Genomic DNA, 12,387 nt, shown 5'->3' on the forward strand with positions numbered 1-12,387 from the left:
GGAAACCTTGGGGAGAAACATGTTCTCATATTTTTATATGTTTATTTTGTTTTGCTTATTGTCGTGCTTGCTTTGAGACAGGCTCTTACTATACAGCCCTATCTGCCCGAGAACTTACTGTACAAACTGCACTGAACTGGAACTCACAGGCTGAGAATGGAGTCTGTGAGGATTCTGAGTACTTGCTTTTGAGAAAATTCCAAGGCTACAGACGAGAGTCCTCTGACCTCAGTTTCCTCAGAACATGAAAAATTGTTCTTGGAATGCGTTTTAGTGTTCCGCCCAGGTGAAACGGATAGGAGTGAGTTTACTTCAGCTGTTATTTTTAAGCTTCTATGGAAAAACATGTTTTTGCCACCCTGTGCTGTGTACTTTCCTCTGGTAGCTCTTGTTAACCCTCGGAGTGTAAAATGTCTGGTGCTCTGAATAGAGTTGGCTGTTGCTTGAAACTTTAGTGAATCTCAGGCTTCCTAATGCTTTGACCTTTTTAATACAGTTCCTCATATTCTAATGACTCCCAACCATTAAATAATTTTTGTTGATACTTACCTACTGTTACGAATCATAATGTAAAAGTCTGTGTTTGATCATGACCCACAGGTTGAGAACCTACTCTCCCCGTAAACAGAGAACCATCTGTCTCCTGAGTGCTGGAATTAATAGCATATGCTACCACTCCCAGCTATAAACAAGGTTTTGCTTGAGTCTTTAAGAATTAAGGCTATTCTATATCCTGCCATTAACAGTACTCTGTAATATTTTATCGTATCAATACAGTATTCTTTGAAAACATCAATAGAAGATAATTACTGTTGGTATGAATAGGTTATAACTATCAGTCTGTTCTATATGTGGTACTGTATAACTTTTGCTTCTATACTTAAATGTTTGCTCTATAATTATTTAGGGAAAAATGAAACGTTCTATCAGTAATTAAATGAAGATCCCCAATATAGCCTCCTTCAGGCCACGCCTAGGCCCTCCCAGTTCAGGGCAATCATTAGGTTGACCCCTGACAGCATCAATTCTATCCTTGTCTGAAATACATGACTAGATAATTTTATTTTGTTATTTTTTTTTCATGACACCTTGTTTTGCTGTTCTCTGTGTCTAGCTATTTCCCGGTATATGATTTAAGTGAACATAATTGCTCTACCAGCCATAACAGCCAGCTCTTTCAACATGGATACGTGAATCAAAAAATGCTAAGTTTTTCAGTTCTAGGGGTTGAACGCAAAGACTGTATACACTAGACAGGTGCTCTACCACTGAGCTACAGCCCCACCCCTTTTCACTCACGTTTTTCTATTATATTTATTTAATTATGAGGAAAAAGCACATGAGGCCTACAGCGTATATGTGGAGGTCTCAGGACAACTTTGCGAGTAGGTTCTCTTCATTCATTCATTCACTGCGTTGGTCCATGGGATCAAACTCAGGCCATCAGGCTTGGCAACAGGCTGAGCCGTCTCACCAGCTCACACTTATCACGAGACCACACTTTTCTTAGTTGCTCAGGCCAACTTTCAGCTTTTAATCCTCTTGCTTCAGCCTCCCATACCCCACTGTGAATATTGGGTTGCGTTGTTGTTATTTGTTTTGTTTCGTTTCATCTTAAATGTTCTTTGGGACCAAGAATAATTGTGAGACGTGAGGCTGGTCTTCAGAGATAATTTTGCAACGTGTGCTTTCCTTTCCACTAGTCATTAAAACAAACAAAATGAAACAGCCCAGCCGAGTGGCTCATGCCTATAATCTTGACACTCAGATGGCTAAAGCAGGAAGAATCACCAGCCTGAACATGGCAAGTTCCAGACCAGTCAGATCTACAGAAGGAAACCGTCTCTATCTCAAGGAGGGTATGGAGGGGAGGGGAGGAGAAGAGATGGGAAAGAAGAAAGGAAATCCTGTTCCCTTCTCTGAAAGGCCATTCATAATTTATATGGATTGTGTATGAGCAAAACACTGTAAAAAATGAAAGAAAGCACAGCTTACTGTTGCTTCAGCTGTTTGCATTCCTTCTGACATTTGCTGCTTGTGAGTGATGGAGAGGGGAGACAAGCCTGGATTTGCTCGCCTTGGGCTTGAAGACGGCCCTCTAATTAGTTGTTTCGATAATTATTAGGTCACTTAACACTTGGTATTTACTTTGCTTAATTGCAAAATAAGGGCCTAGAGAGGATCTGTCCTTAAACCGTGACTGTGAACCCCAGAAGGCAGCATGCAAACAGTGTCTGCCTCATGTTCTTAGAGCAGAGGCCGATGGGTCAGATCTGGTCAGGCTGCACCGCTGCTCCTCAGGCCTCATCCTGAGCTGAGTGCCCTGAGGTCCTGAGTCTGACTCAGTCTGCCTGGGCAGGCCTCGGGGTTCCCTTCCTCTAACAAGTTCTGGCGTGTTGCTGCATGCCCTTCTCTCCTGTGTTCCATAGCCTCCGAGATCCAGCTTTGTGCAGATTTTCTGAAGTCCTCATGGCTTCAGCCAAGGGGGTGAGGGACGAAATCGTAGCTCCTAGGAAGAGAGCACGCCAGCAAACCTGGGTGGGGGTAGGGGCACTGTGTTTGCAAAACTCTGTTTATTTCTTTAGTAGTGACCAAGGGGTGTCAGATAGCCAAGACTGGCTTTGAACTCATCATCCCTCTGCTGCCGCCTCTCATCAGAGTGCCGGCAGGTGCTCTAGGCTTGTGCCACCACACCTGCTATCAGCGCTGTATTTTTGATTGGCATATGGCACAGCTCATAGTTTGGCAGGAAGTTGGTGTTCAGTAAATATCTGAATGAGTAAATGAGCAAATGTGGATTAAAAATTCCTTTCTGAAAGGGTGAACACTGATTTATCCTAAAATGCTCCTATACCAGCCTGAAAGTATCGGGACCACAACTAGAGCACTGCTTAGTGTTTTGATGGAGGCAAACTGCTTTACTGTCGTGCTCTGAAATAGATTGAAGTGTTTCCATCATGTATTTGTAATATCATCCCAACACTATTTTACATGTCATGTGTTTTCACCTGGTTCTGTACCAGCTAATACCTTTGTCATCCACTGAGGTCCTGATTTTACCCCTTATGCTCTAAAGCATGTCACTGAGCTCTCCATAGTGTGCCTGAAATCATCTAGAAGGCATACAGGTATAGACAGCTGGCAACAGTCCCATGGTGTCTGACATAGAAACCTCTGCCTGAGGACGCACTGTGCCAACAGCTTCCCAAATGATGCTATCGCTTCTGGCCTACTAACCACATGCTGAGAACCACTGGAATAGAGCCTTCTTAATCCTTTACTGGAAAACCACACTGGAGCAACTTTGATTCCCAACAATGAGACTGTTTTCACAGTTTCTGGTTTAGCTCTTCCAAACTCTTTCTTGGAGTTTGCTCTATATCCCAGTCTCCAACTCTAGGACAGCCAGCCTCAGCCTCCTCTACAATTTGTCTGTCTCTAAAATAATCTCAAGAGGAACAGACTTGGAACTATCTCAACTTCTTACAATAGGCAAAATTCTTTGACTACATCTTAGGCCCCGTGTCAGCCTTCTCTTTCCCTGTTAGTGAGGAGACACTGTGGGTTTTCTGAGGACAGGTCCCAGATGGGCAGTATCACAGCCATCTAGAAGCTAGCTAAAAACTCAGGCTGCCAGCAGACACTGCAGACACACCAGCCAGTTTCAGGCTCTCTTGGTCTCTGAGGCATGATTGGCTTGAGAACAGGGCCTCAGATGTCAACCTGTCTTTGATACACATATCCCTAAAGAGGCCGAAGAGCAATGGACAATTAGACCAGAGAGAGGATCAGACATTGGTACAAGGTAAGGGACTGGGGAGATGGTATATTTCACTTTCCTGGTAAAAGCCGAAGGACAGACTAAAGGAGACAGACAGGAAAAACAAGAAATATTTCTGGGGACAAGGTGACCTGGCATCTTTCAGTAGCTCTTACCTGACGTCAGAAAATAGAGGTCAGTGTCCTGTGGCTGTATGACTCAGCTTGAGCTGCAGAAATAGCTGCTAGCTGCTATGACCTCATCCTCAAGTGTGTGGGAACACATTCCAAAAGCTGGTTCTCAACTTTTTAATTTTGGGTTTTTGTTTTTGTTGTTGTTGTTGTTGTTTTGTGGGGTGGTATTGAGACAAGATCTCTCTTTGTAGCCTTGCCTGTTTTGGAATTCCCTTTGCAGATCAGGCTGGCCTTTAACTCAGAGATCTACCTGATTCAGCCTCCCAAATGCTAGGATTAAAGGCCTGTACCACCACTGCCTGGCCAACTTTTAATTATTATTGAACAAGAAGATAATATATTCAGGCTTATTATTATTGTTGTTGTTCTCCTCCTTCATCTTCATCTTTCTTCTTCCTCTATCCAGTAGCCTCAACCATCACTCATAACAGCAGGTTTTCAAAACACAGTGACCCTTTGATGAATATTTTACAACATATTGCAAAGAACTTCAGATAATGACAGAGAGGAACATGAGTGAAGGACAGGTGATTTTTATATGCATATTCAAATATGGAGTTGAGGCCGTGGAGCACAGGCTACCTGGATTACGAAAGCTCTAAGCCACCTTCTGCAGGCCGTGGGAGATAACTACTGTTGGTCAATCGCCATGCTCACAAGCATGAGCACCTGAGAGCGGGTCCCCAGCACCCACATAAGGAAGAGCTAGGCATGGCGCACCATCTAACCCCAGTGGCAGAAGGGGTGAGGGAGTCGTGTAGACAGGCAGATGCCTTGGGCTGGCTGGCCAGCCAAGCTAGGCAAACTCAGCAGCAAGGTTAGTGAGAAACACTGCCTCAACAAGTAAGGCGGGAGGCAGAAAGCCATCCAGCATCAGTCTCTGGATAGCACATGCACACACACATGCACAGACACGCATGCATACCCATACACAGTTTTAACGAAGCACAATGCTGAGCATGATAAAATAGAAATAAAATAAAAATAAGTAAAACTCTAAAAATCAGGTATTTGGGGCAGTGAGGTGGCTCTGTGGTTGCAAAGCACCTGCCACACTTGTCTGACAGCCTGAGTTCAATTGCCAGAAGCCGTGTAAAACTGGAAGCGGATAACCGACTCCGCAAAGTCGTCCTCTGACCTTCGCCTATATGCCATGGTGTGTGTGCACGTGTGTGGCAATCGTCAGTAAGAAATGTTTAAAACACAAATGCTTGATAATGCATCTCTTTTTGTGGTCCGACCTCAAAGTTTCCCCATAGGCTTTAGAGGCACAGTTTCCTTTACCCATGCAGCCTCTAGTGTTTACTTCAAGTCAAAATGCGTATCACAGTATAGTATGTACAGGCTGAATAACTTCTAACCATTGTGAGTAATGACAAGGGCCCACGTTATTTACTTTGGAGATATGTAGGGGGTTTCCAATATATTACTGTTATTGCTTTCTAGTTTAATTCCAGTATGGCCAGAAAACACACACAGTATAATTTCAGTGTTTTCAAAGTACTGAGACTTACCTCATGTCCCACCACATGGTTGATAAAGGCACCTTGTGTACTATAAACATTATGCATTGCGCAGCTCTGAAGGAAGGTCTAACATGCTCTCTGTCACTAAGACCAAAAGCAACTCGGAGGGGAAGATTTATTTGGTCTCTAATTCCAGGTCACAGTGCATCGCTAAGGGAAGTCAGGGCAGGATTGTGGAAGCTAATCTGCCTGCTCTCTCATGCAACATTGCTCTAGGGAACTCAGAGCCAAGGAAGTATGGTAGAGACTGCGGGACTGTGCTGATTTCTCGCTTGGACTGACGTGCAGCTAGCTTTATGCAGCCTGGACCACCTGTCCAGGGGATAGGGCTGCCCAGGTGGGGCTGGGCCCTCAAATATCAGTAAGCAATTAAGACATTCCAGTGACGCAGTGTAATCTGGGCAAGTTGTCCATTGTCGTTTTCCTCGAGTGATTCTAGGCTATGCTGAGTTGCCAAGGCTGAGAAGGACAGGTGGGGTGTTGTATAAATATCACCAAGACCTGGGTGAGTGAAAATGTCCTGCCTAGTTATAGCAGTGCTGGGGAAATTATATTAAAATCTGGGTGATCTTAAACCATAGGATTTAAATCTACAAACGAACAGTTTTTCCTCGCCCCCCGCTACATTATTCCTCCATCTCTCCTTCTCTTTAAATTACCTGAAGATTCTTCAGAATTTCATTTTAGGTTTGTGTGGCAGCTTACATCTATAATACTAGCACTGAGAGGTTGAAACGAGAATCTCTAATTCAAGGCCAGACTAAGTTATGTAGTGAGTCTGAGGCCAGATTGCTGCATACAGAGACGACATCTTAGAATAACAATAATAATGATGCTACTAATAATTGTAATTCACCCATTGCCTTCATCTACTCCATATCTTTATAACACCAAAGCAGTACCTGCCTCAGCATGGTGGGAAACAGGAACCAAGTCTTGAATGCTGTCTTCTAGCACATGCCCACACTCACAATTAAATAAACAATTTCAAAGGAGGTTGAGGAGCCAAGCAAAGATGTAGAAGACTTTTAATCCCAATACCCAGGAGGTAGAGGCAGGCAGATCTCTGTGAGTTCCAAACCAGCCAGTTACAAGGTAAGACCCTTCTCAAAAAAAAAAAAAAAAAAGAAAAAAAAAATATATATATATATATTGGGTGAGGAGTCCAGAGATATTAATAAGTCAGCAATTAAGAGCACTTGTCTCGGGTGTCTGTGGCATGTGGAAGGCTCTGTCCAGTTTCCTTTTAGACCATGGCAACATATCCGGAGTTCACTCAAAATCAAGAACAAGATGGTATGCGTTTTAGTTGGAGCGGGTGGCCTTCCAGCTGCCTTGAAGCCACAGAATGCTTGTTCCCTTGGCTTGTCTCCTCACTCCTTTAAAAGAACTTCCAGCGTTACCCCCTGTACAGCGTGAACCTGTGCTTTGCATCAGGCCAACCTGCAAAGCTATTCTCAAGCCGTTTGTCAATTTGATTACCGAGCAAACCTGGCCTGTAATTTCTGTTTTCAAAGAAATCAGTTTCCTCCATCATCCACGGGCATATCTGAGGTGAATCAGCCTGCTGAACTGGTGCCCCAGTTTTCTACAAGTGAGTACATGATCCAGCAAGGTACTCTGTCCCCTCCAATCTTTATGTTTTACATGTGTTTGGAGGAAGATGACCTTCATGCGCTCAAAGAGTCTCTGCAGATATCCCTGAGTCTCCTTCCTCTTTCCTCCTGGTTGATCTTATTACATTTGGGAGAATGGTGCAGGATTGTGAGCTAAGCTGTAAAAGATTCCCTAACAGTTATGTCTTCCGAGGGACCAAGGATCTAACTGCAAGCAAATTCAGGAGAGGCTGGGACTGACCAAGCTAACTATGCCCATGCAACAAGCAAGACCTCCTCAACCTCAGGAGCAACCTTTTGTTTCTAGCTGATGTTGGAAGTTGGTCTGATAGTGTTACTGGCCCTCAAGAACTAGTTATGCCTAGCCTTGTTTTGTAAACCTGCCTAAGACATTCCTGATTAGTTGATTAAATGGCCTATGCCTAGGTAGGGCAGAATGGGAAAGGCATGGCTAAACCCGCTTTTGGGTTCAAGAGAGAATCACTGGAATCAGACGGATGGGAAGAAAGGGGGAAGGAGGATGCCACGATGGGTTAGCATGGAGAAGAAACCACAAGGGCAAGGAGAAAGAACACCAATAATGGCTTAGAAAGACCCAGATGAAAAATAAAAGCAAGTATTTATAAGATTATGGATGGAAGATAGTTCAGATGAGGAAGATTAAGAAGGATGGCATTGGATGGGGGCTGGGAGGTGAATGGTGAGGTTACTGAGACAGCCAGCATAGGTAGAAATATCTGTCCGGCCCAAGGTAAATAAGGCACTTACAAAATCTAACAGGTATCTGTGCCTTACTTTTTGTGATAGTAGGTTAGATAATACCACCGTGATAATCGTAGGGCTAATAATAAACTTTATACAGCCAAAGACTTTATTTACAACAACAAGCAGACTCCTTCAGCCCATTCTCAAAATTGACACGAACCTCTCAGATCCTCTGGGAGAGCTTCAGTGGGACCCATGGCCAGTAACTAGGGAAGAGATGGATGCGATCCACTGGTATTGCTTTGTCCATTGCCGTTGGCATGTGGGAGGGTACTTTCCCAAATACCAGAGCCAGGATTATGCTGTTCACTGGAGGGCCCCTCACCCAAGGAGCTGGCATGGTGGTTGGAGATGAACTGAAGACTCCTATTCATTCCTGGCATGGTATTGAGAAAGATTCATGAAAAAAGCAACCAAGCATTATAGAGAGGCTTGCTAATCAAACTGCTACAAATGGTCACTGCATGGATTCTTATGCTTGTGCTCTTGATCAGACTGGAGGTGAAATGCTGTCAAAATCTTACAGGAGGTCGCACAGTGATGGGAGATTCTTTCAACACTTCTCTTTAATGAGACACTCCAAAGAATTTTTAGTAAAGACTTCGACGGAGATTTCAGAATGGTGTTTCGTACTACATTGGAAGTAAAGACCTCTCGAGAACTGAAATTGCAGGAGCCATTGGTCCATCACAGATCAATATTTAATTCAAGAAAATAGTGTTTGAATGCTCTTTCAAATGACCTATCTTTAACACTAACATGGAGATGTTTTCATTATGTCAAATATGCCTTTGAGCCTGTGCCTTGAATCAGATGAGAAGAGACGGCTACTGAACACAAGGCAGTTTGGGAAACACAGTTCACTGCAGACTCCAGCTGTCTTTCAGGGCAATAACCTTGAGCACCAGGCAGTGGTTTGGACAGGAGCAGCCTCACCAGCACACAGAAAGGCACCATCCCAGGCTAAATGCACAGGTTGTACAAACAGCGCACCTAAAGGCCCATTACACAGCGTGGTCATGTAAGTTTTCTGTTGGCACCGTGAGAACAAATTACCACAGAAGAAGTGCCGTAGCTGTTTATCATTTAACAGTTCTGGAAGCTGCAGTATGAAATGGGCTGCCCAGGCCATGCTCCTTCCACAGGATCCAGGTAGATTACGAAGCCCTTGAATCACTGGTTTCCGAGGGCGCTTTGCACCCTTGGCTCCAGCCCTCTCTCCATCTCTCATGCCAGCATCAAGACCTCTGCTCCTCTGGCCCTCTCTCCTAAGACCTAAGCAGCTACTCTCACCCACTCTCTCCATCTCAGGCTTCTCATTAGATCACGTGTGCAAAGCCATTGATGCTCACAGGGGTTCAGGATTGGGATGCGAACACCCGAGACTATCTTGACACATACAGTTATCCAAAGGCTAATAAGAATATACAGAAGCCTGGTAGAGCAGGTGTGTGCATAGTACATGTGAAGACTGCCCTCTGCCTTAAGACCAAAGCGCACACATATACATATGCACATATGCAACACACATACACAACAGCTTTATTCATTCACAGCAAGTGAACGCAACGGAATTATAAGCGTTGGGGATTTGATATCAGCTTTGATTAAGTTAAAGTTAAAAACCCCTCAGGCAAAGGATTCTGAGGGCAAACTGAAAGTGCTGAGACACTTGACCCTGAGCAGGCAGAGCCCAGGTCAGCCACCCGGAGGGAGGCAAGGGAGAAGGATAAGGCAGCTTGGCCCTTGGTTAGCTTCCATCTTCCTAAACCCAGGGGTCTTAGCCTGTTTACTGGGAGAGACAGGGGCTCCTTCCTGGCTCTAAAGTCTTCCTCACATATGTATCAGCACTGGCTTTTATTAGCTAGGCTCTGCGTATTGCTGACCTTAGAATCATTTTGGCTTGTGGGAACCAGTATTTGTTTTAGAGAGCTGTATTTGTTTGCTTACGGCGTGAATGATATTTGTCAAGGGTGAAGTTCCTCAACAGTCTTGTGATCTGTGACATCACTGGCCCTGTCATGTTCACCCAGACAACTGAAGATAAAAAAGTTTCAGTCATTCCAGACAGTCATGTCCTGTAGTCTTATTCTTTTAAGGCTTTGATTTGCAAATACAACATACACACAAACTGCTCATAACCACAGGAGTATTTGGCCTCTTTTCTTCTCTCAATTCCTCTCAATGGTTGTTCTGAAGTCTTGCTTGTGGCTACCTAGTTGTTCTGATGTTTTTTCCTCACCCCATACCAACACCTCTATAAATGCGAATTTAGAACAGCGAAACAAGATCTTACTTTACAGCTCAGGCTGCCCCCCAACTCAACCCAACTCCCTCACCCTCTGGGGTGCCACCTTCAGCACATTCTCTTCTCCTTCCCATAGATTCGAAACTCCTCATAATTAGTCATGAAAAATATATTTATTTCTCTTTCAAAACCATATGTTCTGCACATTTTAGAAAAGCAGGGGCACTTCCCTCCCTGCATTGCTAAACGCATTATTTCTGTGAAAACTAAAATGGAGTTGCAGTAATACAATTTTTTTTAATTATATTATTTTTATTGAGACATGGTCGAATAAGAATAAGGTTTTTCTTTTCATTATTATTATTTATTACAATTTATTCACTTTGTATTTTGGCTGTAGCCTCCTCCCTCATCTCCTCCTAGTCCCACCCTACCTCCTCCTTCTCTCCCTATGTCCTTCCCCTAGTCCTCTGATTGGAGAGGTCCTCCTCCCCTACTATCTGGCCCCAGCCTGTCAGGTCTTATCAGGATTTCACCTCCCCTGACAAAAATAGGATTTTAAAATAAAACCAAATCATTTGAAAACTGATACTGCATTCTTTCGTGTGCACCTAACTATACTGCACTCCTTTCTGTCCTTCACTCGGGTCTGGGCAGATGTATTCCGGCTACAGATGTTCACAGGACACAGTCTTTTTGTACAGACCCAGGGTTCCCCTAGCTCTTTTTGAGAACCCCTTTCAGCTTTTCCTTCAAGCCCATCTCTGGTTCTTTGTGATTGCCCGCCCACAGAACCTCCCTGTCTTAGTTAGGGTTTCACCGCTGTGAAAAGACATCATGACCTCAGCAACTTTTGTAAAGGAAACATTTAATTGGAGCTGGCTTACAGTTTCAGAGGTTTAGTCCATCATCATCATTATCATCATGGCGGGAAGCATGATAGCATGCAAGCAGAAAGGGTGCTGGAGGAGCAGAGAGCTCTACATCTGGACTGGTAGGCCTCAAGGAGACTGTATTCTACAATGAGTGAAGCTTGAGCATAGGAGACCCCAAAGCCTACCACCACAATGACACACTTCCTCCAGCAAGGCCGCACCTACTCTGACAAGGTCACACCTGCCGATAGGGCCCCTTTCCATGGGCCAAGTATTCAAACCCATGAGTCTATGACACAAACCTATTCAAACCACCACACTCACTCTAACAAGAATAGACACACACACAAAGAAAGTCAATGAAATGATCGCTAATGATACTCTGCTATACTCATTGACAGGAGCCTAGCATAATTGTCATCAGAGAGGCTTCACCCAGTAGCTGATGGAAACAGATGCAGAGACCCCCCAGCCAAGCATTAGATGGAGCTCAGGATTCCTATCAAGGACACCAAAGAAAACCCACAGAACCTGCTAACCTGGACTCACAGGGGCTCACAGACACTGAATCAACAACAGTGCATCTGACCTAGACCCTCTTCGTATATGTTATGGTTGTGTGTCTTGTTCTTCTTGTGGGACTCCTAACAGTGGGAGCAGGGGCTGTCTCTGACTCTTTTGCCTGGTTTTTGAACCCTTTTCCTCATTCTGGGTTGCCTGGGCCAACCATCATATGGGGTATGGTGCTCGGTCTTAGTGCAACTTGATATGCCATGTTTGGTTGATATCCATGGGAGGCCTGCCCTTTTCTGAGGAGAAATAGAGAAGGCCTGCATGGGGGATGGGGTGGCAAGGGAGGGGAAACTGTGGCCCAGGTGTAATATATGAAAAAAAAATTTAATGAAAAATGGTATTCCAAGCAAATGGTCCCAAGAAGCACGCAGGTATAGTCATTTCAACTGACAAATTTAGGCTTCAAACCAAATCAAAACTAATTTGGAGAGATAGGAAAGTATACTACAGAGTCATTAGAGAAGAAATCTAACAAGAGGATACTACAATTCTAAACATTTAGGAGGGATCACAATCTCGGGTTGCAAATTGTATTACAAAGCTATAGTTGTAAAAACAGCACGGTATTTGCATAATAGACACATTGATCAATGCAAGGCCCAGGTCCAGATATAACTCATACACCTAAGAACACCTGGTTTTTGACAAAGAAACCAAAAACACACACAGGAGAAAAGAATCTTCAACAGATAGTGCTGCTCAAACTGAATAGCAGCATATAGAAGAATGAAAATAGATCTATTTCTATCACCCTGAATAAAACTCAACTCACTGAATGAAGGGCCTCAGTGTAAGACTAAATACCCTGAAACTGATAATCCTTGGACACT

The 12,387-nt window shown here is 44.0% G+C and overlaps 1 pseudogene; it reads left to right on the forward strand.

Annotated features, from left to right (window-relative positions):
• Positions 1 to 6,733: 6,733 nt before the first annotated feature.
• LOC129687247 (protein transport protein Sec23B-like) lies at positions 6,734 to 8,579 on the forward strand (annotated as a pseudogene).
• Positions 8,580 to 12,387: the final 3,808 nt, after the last annotated feature.

This window comes from Psammomys obesus, unplaced genomic scaffold, assembly GCF_907164565.1.
Source record: "Psammomys obesus unplaced genomic scaffold, mPsaObe1.curated_primary_1811, whole genome shotgun sequence".
Lineage (NCBI taxonomy): Eukaryota > Metazoa > Chordata > Mammalia > Rodentia > Muridae > Psammomys > Psammomys obesus.